At 39.9% G+C, this 8,040-nt stretch overlaps 1 long non-coding RNA gene across 1 annotated transcript; it reads right to left on the bottom strand.

Moving 5' to 3' along the window:
* Window positions 1-1,660: 1,660 nt before the first annotated feature.
* LOC122000214 lies at window positions 1,661-2,208 on the bottom strand. The gene is made up of 2 exons (XR_006117024.1): window positions 2,115-2,208; window positions 1,661-1,837 (listed from the first exon to the last, which is right to left on the bottom strand). It is a non-coding gene; the product is annotated as an uncharacterized LOC122000214 (long non-coding RNA).
* Between the last annotated feature and the right edge of the window lie 5,832 nt (window positions 2,209-8,040).

Genomic DNA, 8,040 nt, shown 5'->3' with positions numbered 1-8,040 from the left:
GAGGTTCGAATCTTTGGGTTATTTGTGCTTAGTTTGGTGTCTAGAGCACATTTGAGTATATGTTTTGTACTGGCGTGGAAAAGACTGAATTGACAGTATACCATTGTCGATTTGGGTCAGTCTATAGTGGATCGATGTATCCTATTCCATGTGGACTTTAATTTTTGACTGTATGTACCTAGTTGGATAACTTAGAAGGTGACCCTGCAGTTTCAGAATGCCAGGTTGATTGGGTCAAATATGCTGATTATGTCTATCTTTGTTGCGTGTACATATGATTGCTATGTGTGGTAGGAGTGTTTTGATGGACGGTCAAATTGCATGTAGTGAGTGTATATACTACAAGAAAAAAGTCAAACAACAACGGTTTTTCACCATTGTCGTAGGCCATTTTGAACTGTTGTTAAAGGCCGTGTTGTTAAAAGGGGTGACAAAAGACAACAGTTTTTAACTGTTGTCTTTGAAGGCAAAGACAACATTTTTTACAACGGTGAAAAACTGTTGTCTTTTTCTTCAAAGACAACAGTTTTTCACCGTTGTCTTTGAGCGTCTACCTTTAATAACAGGGTCTTCAACAACAGTTTTAAACTATCTACGACAACGGTGAAAAACCATTGTCTTTTTTAGAAAAAAATAAAAAAAATTAATACACAATTTTCCAATATTATAAATCATTCAAAATACTAAATTTCAAAATAAAATTTAATATACAATTTTCTAACATTCAAAAATAATATTTATAACATTCTGAAGAAATTTTATAAGCAACCAACAAAATTTCATAAGCAACCAACAAAATGATAACATTTTTAAAACAAAGGTAGAACAATATAATACAAGATTTTCTACTTAGATGTCGGTGAAGAGGAGGGATTGCAGCTCCTAGTGCTCCTTAATTTGTTAAAGTCTCTTCATTTTTTCAGCTTGTCGGCATTCTTCCCAATACTCTTGAGGACACCTAAAAAGAGCAGAATGAAATTATACAATCCTGTGCACAAGAACTATGTAATTCTAAGTGGTGGATCATGTCTGTCACAAGTTCGCCACTAATTTTTTTGACCATTATGCACAGATTGTAGACAAGCATGAAAATAAGCAGAACCATAAATATAAGCGAATAAAGGATACCTTTCAATCTTCGAAATCTTCTTTTCTGGTTGGCCCATCTCCTTTTCCTCTCTTCTTTTGTTAACTCTGCCTCTTCTTTGATGTTTCCTTTTCCATGAAAAATCTCCTCAGGGGCAAGCATAGCCGTATCTGAGACGGCCAATGGAGCAACCTGTAAAACCATTGTATTTCAGTGACTCAAAACTGTTTTTACCATAAACTAAAAGACAACTCCAAAAGATATTTTTACCTCTTCCATTGCTAGAGCAGGTACATTGACTTGTATAGACATATCCTCAATAACCTACATCATAACTTATGGTCAATCAAGAAATAAATACTAAAATATGAAGTCACAAGAATATGAAGTCACAAGGAATACAGAATATGAAGTCACAAGACTGAAATACTAACTAAGATCAATAAGTTGTCAAATTTTGTATCAATGATGGATTCCTTCTGAATTGAGCATTAAGCTTCATTCCAAACAAAAAGAGAAAAAGAATGACTGTACAATAGGTATTACCTTCTTAATAGAGAGAATTAAATTGTGGATGAATCTAGGTGCAGTGCAGTTGATTCCAATAGCAACGACTTTGTTGCATGAATCAGCCAGAGAAACACATTCAGCCATAGAATCTCCACTAACAACATTGATCCCATCCTTCGAAGTGAAAGAAAACCAAGCTGGAATTTTTGTGTCACACTCCAAAAGAAGTTCAACATATGCCTGTAAAAGAAGTCATAATTAGGATCCACTAAAAGGAACATCTTGAGCAAAATAAGAATCTCAAGTCTAGGGTTCCACTAAAATCAAGCTTCTTAATATTTGCAGTAGATTCTTGTAACAAACTCTGTTCTGAATTTCTGTTTTAGCTAAATCTTATCCAAAGCCTCAACTATTTGTGCCATTTTACTCTTTGGTATTGAGTACCCCAAGTACCTAAATGTGCAACGAAGGAAGAGCAGGAACCATTGCTTAGCTCTACAAATACATCAAAAGATACTTGAGCTTCAAGTTTATTTGGAATTGTTTCAAAAGCAATTATATCAGCTCCAGCTTCAGAAAGAACCTCAAGCCTTCTCCTGTGAAAATCTTTGACGATTTCCACAGTAATTTCTTGGCCATAGTTTCCACTACAAACAGAACAATCACATGATCATCTAATGAAGACCTCCATATCATACTGTAGTCCCGAGCAGCATTAACAAGATGCACCTGTACTCAGAACCATCTGCTAGATATGCTCCATAGCTTCCTATTGATGCAGCAACCAACACAGGACGCTGCTTCAGGTTGATTGCGCCCTCACTGAATCCATAGCTTCCAAATGGCGAATCAAAACTTCTATAATTCCCCAAACATCCTTCTTGTTGAGCCTGCGAGACTGCAAATTTCTTGGCCTGCTGAATCTGAATTTTAACCTCCAATTGGAGCGTTGTGGCTGGTTCCTGCATGGAATTAAATGCATCTCAATGGACAGAATAAGGAGCTGAAAAGAAAGAGAAAGCAACAATGAAAAACATACACTGGAAGAAATTGAGGACGCTGAAGTGCTATAGTTTACAGTCATTGAGGGAACATTCCTGCATAAAGAGAGGAAAATGCGAAACACGCCAAATAATAGAAGATGACATGTGAGAAAGTGTATCTCAAGAATGGGTATGTAGCTGTATGATGATGACCATGTACAAAGCACTCAGTTTTTGGACTGTGGATAGAACCAAAATAGAAATAGAAACAGAAACATTTTGTATGTTGCTACTGCTAGAATTAAGGTAGTAACAAAGAACATCAATATGAAGGAAAAAAACAAAAACAAGAAAGAACAAAATCTAATGTCCAAGAAAGGAAGATTTTCAAAGTCAACATGAACTATGTTTATATAATCTAAGTCTCTTATTACTACTACACTACTAGTTGACATTATAGAAACACACGATTTAAGACGAAAATGGATGTTTCAGGATTTGGAGGCAACTATAAATTTACCTATTGACATGGTAAATATCTTTCACTTTACAATTTTGCAGTTGCAGAAGCCTCAGAGCGAACAAGGAGGCAAAACTATTCAACAATAAAGAAGAAATGGATAACAAGGATGCAAAACTGTTCAACAACACCTACATAATCTGAAAGTCCACACACAAACTCTGTTCTTGGCAACAAAGTCAAACTCTAGAGTCACTTAAATGAAAGGTTTCTCAAACGAAAACAGAACAAGTTAATTCAAGATCTCTCAAATAAAAGCTTCAACCTAACAGTCAGAAAGTGGGGGGAAAAAAAATACTGACGCCTTTGAACTCCTCCGCAAAGAGATCCACAATAGTCTTGCCGGCCCACCTGTTCTTAACCTATATTGACTCAAGCGTTAGCTCAAACTTACGTGAAGCATCAAAATGAAAGAATCGAGCGAAGAAAAGGATACAGGTCTATTTTGTTTACGTGCTCGTCGTCCCCCTCATCATCGAGATGGACCGAAAAAAAGATCCAGCATCCATCACTATCTGAAAACAAAGACAGTTTTTGAAGTCATAAAAACTGTAATGGAAGAAGAATGATGGTACAAAAGAGCAAGTTAATCACAAAAAGGGCAAGATTAACTAGCAGATTGCATATCTGTTAAGAATAACACTTCTATTCTTGATGAGCAAAGAATTCATCTAACAGTATACTCACTGCCGCACAATACAGGACGCCCAAATGCTAATTATTAACAGATCAGCAATCAAGATCAATTGTTTAGGCAATCGGAGGATAGCATCAAAATTCATCTATCTTTTACCCTAAATCTACGTTCGTCAGAAGGAGTCACTGAAAACAACCAAATGGGATCACCCTCCATGAAATCCAAAACATGATTCAAATCAACATGAAAGAAAACTGAAGTATTTGTGGCTCATCAAACAAAATCCGACTACCTTAAAGACAAACGAAGCATGGGGTTGGATCGCTTCTGTCTCAGGCTTGCCCTTTTAGGAAGGCAGGGTCGCCGGGGGGGCACCGAGGAGGGCGGACTGCTGCATCTCCAGATCGTTGATCTGCTGCTCTCGGTCCATCTCGATGATGAGGGGGACGACGAGCACGAGGAAAAAAAAAAGGAGAAGGGGCAACAGGTTTAGGGCTTGGATAGGAAGGAGGAAAAAAAATGTGAAGTAGGTGAAGAGATCATAGGTTGGACGAAAATCCTTAGGGATCGAGAAGGTAAAGGGGGGAATGCGGCGGCAAAAAATTTCGAGGAGAGGGAAAGAAAAAACGCGGCGGTAAAAAATGAGGAAGGGAAAAAACGGCGAAGGAAAAAAAATAAGGGTATTCAATAACACTTAATAGACAACGGTTTTCAAAAATCGTTGTCAAAATCCTAAAAAAAAACGCACATAGACAACAATTTTCAAAAACTGTTGTCATAGCATTTAAAAACTGTTGTCGTAGACCCAAAAAAACATAAATAGACAACAGTTTTTAAAAACCGTTGTCGTAAGAAAAAAAACTACTAAAAGACAACAGTTTTTATTAAAACCGTTGTTAAAAGGTAAAAAGACAACAGTTTAACATAAAACCGTTGTCGTTTGAGTGTTGTTGAATGAACATTTTCTTGTAGATATATATTTTTCCAATTATAATTATTGTGGGTTTCTGATAGATTATACCCGAGTGGTCTAATTGGTTTATTGGAGGTATTTTGTTGATTAAATCTATGTTGTGAAATGTGTACATGTGTTTGAGTGTCATATTGGAAGTATTTTGTCGACTACATCGGTGTTGTGATATATACATATGTGTTTGGTGTGGTATCTGAGGTATCTTGTTGATTATGTGTGATTTGTGAGTGCACCTGGGTTTAGTATGCCTTATTGGAAGTATATGTTGATTATACTCTTGGCATATGTGTATATATGTCATGTGAGTGTTGTTTGAGGTGTATTGTCGATTATACCTATGTTGTTATATGCACACAGGTTTGGTATGCATTGTTGGAGGTATCACGATGGTTTATACCTTTGTTGTGAGTATGTTTGGTGTGTAATAATTGGAGGATTATGTCGATCATACCTATGTTGTGTGTGCACGTGTGCTCAGTGCATTGTTGGTAGCAACATGATGATTCTACGTATGTTGAATGCAGGATGTGGAGTCTCTGCATTATGTCATTTGTTGGATTACCCTATCAACCCATTTTCTTATCAGTGGGTGACTCACTACGATGCTGATAGAATTGACGATGAGTTTGATTTGATTGCTGGATTGTTATACCTTTGGCTGCCCATAGTGATATGTGGTTGAGTGATCTCGTGCAGCCTCTAGTTGGATAGTTAGGTGCCTTGGGCACTTATGTATTATTTGTGGTGGAGTGTTGCTCCCACACGTGTTATGGATTGTTTGTGGTGGAGCGTTGCTCCCACATATTGCGGATTGCTTGTAGCGGAGCTTTGCTTCCATATTTATTGCAGATATATGTTACGGATTATTTGTAGTGGAGTGTTACTCCTATATATTGAGGATTTCTTGTGGTAGAGCGTTGCTCCCACATATGTGGTATTTTCTGTGATGGAGCGTTGCTCTCACACTGGAGGATCTATTCTTAGATGATTTATATCATTGGTGTACAGATTCCTGACTTGTTGTCGGGGATCTTATGGTTAGGAATGCCTGTGATATAGACATTATGTGTCTTGGTGTTACCATTAGGGCTTGCGGAACCTTAGATGTTTTCATGGACTCGATGATTTGGGTATCCCTAGGATATTGGATTAGAATTCGTTATCGTTATTGACGACGTGGTGTTTTATTCCTGATCTGAGGTGTATCACGTACACCATCTTCGCATAGATCTAGAGATGTTTCGACGGAAACGTCTATATGTGAAGATCAGTAGTGCGTATTTTGGTTATCTTCTGTGAGATGTTTGAGACACACGGTCACCAGTAGGAGTATACCGTGGTTCCACAGGAGATAGAGGTTGTTACCGTTGGGAGTAGACGAAGTCTATAGAGGAGGCTCGCAACTTTCTTTGTTTGGCTCGATATTTCCGGAGATACGTTGAGGGTTTCTCTCGGATTGCTATGCCACTTACACGCCTGACCAGGAAAGGTGTGAAGTTCTCTTTGACTGAGGATTACGAGACCAGCTTCCAGGAGCTGAAGCGGAGACTAGTGTTGGCTCCGATTTTGGTTTTACCTTCTGGAGAGGACGGATTCGTGCTCTATACCGACGCATCTCTATAGGGTTTGAGTGTTGTTTTGCTTCAGCACGGCAGGGTAGTCTCCTACTTCTCGACAGTTGAAGGAGCATGAGGAGAACTACCCAGTACATGATTGGTAGATGACCGCCATTATTTTTGCCTTGAAGATTTGGCAGCATTATCGATACGGTGTGACTTTTGAGATTCTCACTGACCATAAGAGTCTTAAATATCTGTTCACTTAGAAAGGAACTTAATCTCCGACTGAGGAGATGGATGGAATTTCTGAACGATTACGATTGTACCATTAGCTATCACCTGGGGAAAAGCTAATGTGGTTGCCGATGCACTTAGCCGGAAGTCTAGAGGGACTTTGACTTGCCACCGAGTTGTGGTTACGGACTTGATTCAGGGATTCTCCGAATTGGGCCTTGAGGAGCAGGGACAGATAGAGCAGGGTATTCTTGTTACCATGATTGCTCAGTCGTCGATTAGAATGAGGATCCAAGAGGCTAGGCTGGTGATCAGCATTTGTAATTTATTGGCAATCAAATAGCTTCCGGGTAGTAGACCGAGTTCACTCGAGATGATGCGGGTATTATATATTACCGAGGACGATTATGCATACCTACAGCTCACCCGGTCAGAGAGGAGCTACTTCAGGAGGCTTATCGCTCTCGATTTGCAATCCACTCAGGCGAGACTCGCATGTGTCGAGATTTGAGGTGTTCCTATTGGTGGAACGGTATGAAGAACGACATCGCATAATTTGTAGCGAGAGGTCTTGTTTGTCAGCAGGTGAAGGCAGAGCACCAGATACTTGCCAGATTATTTTAGCGGATCCCTATTCCTGAGTGGAAATGGGAACATATTATAATGGACTTTGTGGTGAGTCTGCCTAGAACACGACGAGGTCATGACGCGATTTGGGTAATCATTGATCGATTAACCAAATTCGCGCACTCGTTAGCGATCCGGAATACTGATTTCCTGGATCGATAGGTAGATCTATTTTACCGGGAGATCATCAGATCACGTGGTGTTCCATTGACTATTATTTCGGATAGAGACCCCCGGTTCACGTCTCGTTTTTGACAGAGTCTGCAGCAGGCCTTGGGCACGCAGCCCTGTTTCAGTACAACTTTCCATCCGCAGACAGATGGACTGTTAGAGCGGACCATTCAGACTCTAGAGGACTTGCTGAGGTCTTGTGTATTGGATTTTAGGGGCAGTTGGGAGGACCATTTGCCATTGGTAGAGTTCGCCTACAACAACGGTTTGCATTCGGCTATCCAAATGCCACCGTTGGAGCGTTGTATGGTAGGCCTTGTCGGACACCCACTCTCTGGATGAGGTTGGGGAGGCCCAGTTGTTGGGACCTCATAGAGCTCAGCATAAGGCAGAGTTGGTCCGTACTATCAGACGGAGGATGTCAGAGGCGTAGGATCGCCAGAAGGGTTATGCAGACCGGAGTCAGAGACTCTTAGAGTTCTCTGCAGGCGACCATGTAATTCTACGAGTTTCACCCATGAAAGGGGGTGAAGAGATTTGACTTCAGAGGTAAGCTAGCTCCGCGATACATTGGCCCTTTCCAGATCATGGAGAGGATTGGAGCGGTAGCTTATTGGCTGACACTATCGCCATCCTTGGCAGGCGTCCACGATGGATTCCACGTATCTATGCTGAGGAGATACATACTCGACCGATACATATGCTGATAGATATCTCAGTTCTCGTTCATCCTAACGTC

Source organism: Zingiber officinale, chromosome 7A (assembly GCF_018446385.1).
Source record: "Zingiber officinale cultivar Zhangliang chromosome 7A, Zo_v1.1, whole genome shotgun sequence".
In the NCBI taxonomy this organism is placed as follows: domain Eukaryota; kingdom Viridiplantae; phylum Streptophyta; class Magnoliopsida; order Zingiberales; family Zingiberaceae; genus Zingiber; species Zingiber officinale.
The sequence above is the reverse complement of the archived record's forward strand: the minus strand, read 5'-3'. Positions and strand labels throughout refer to the sequence as shown.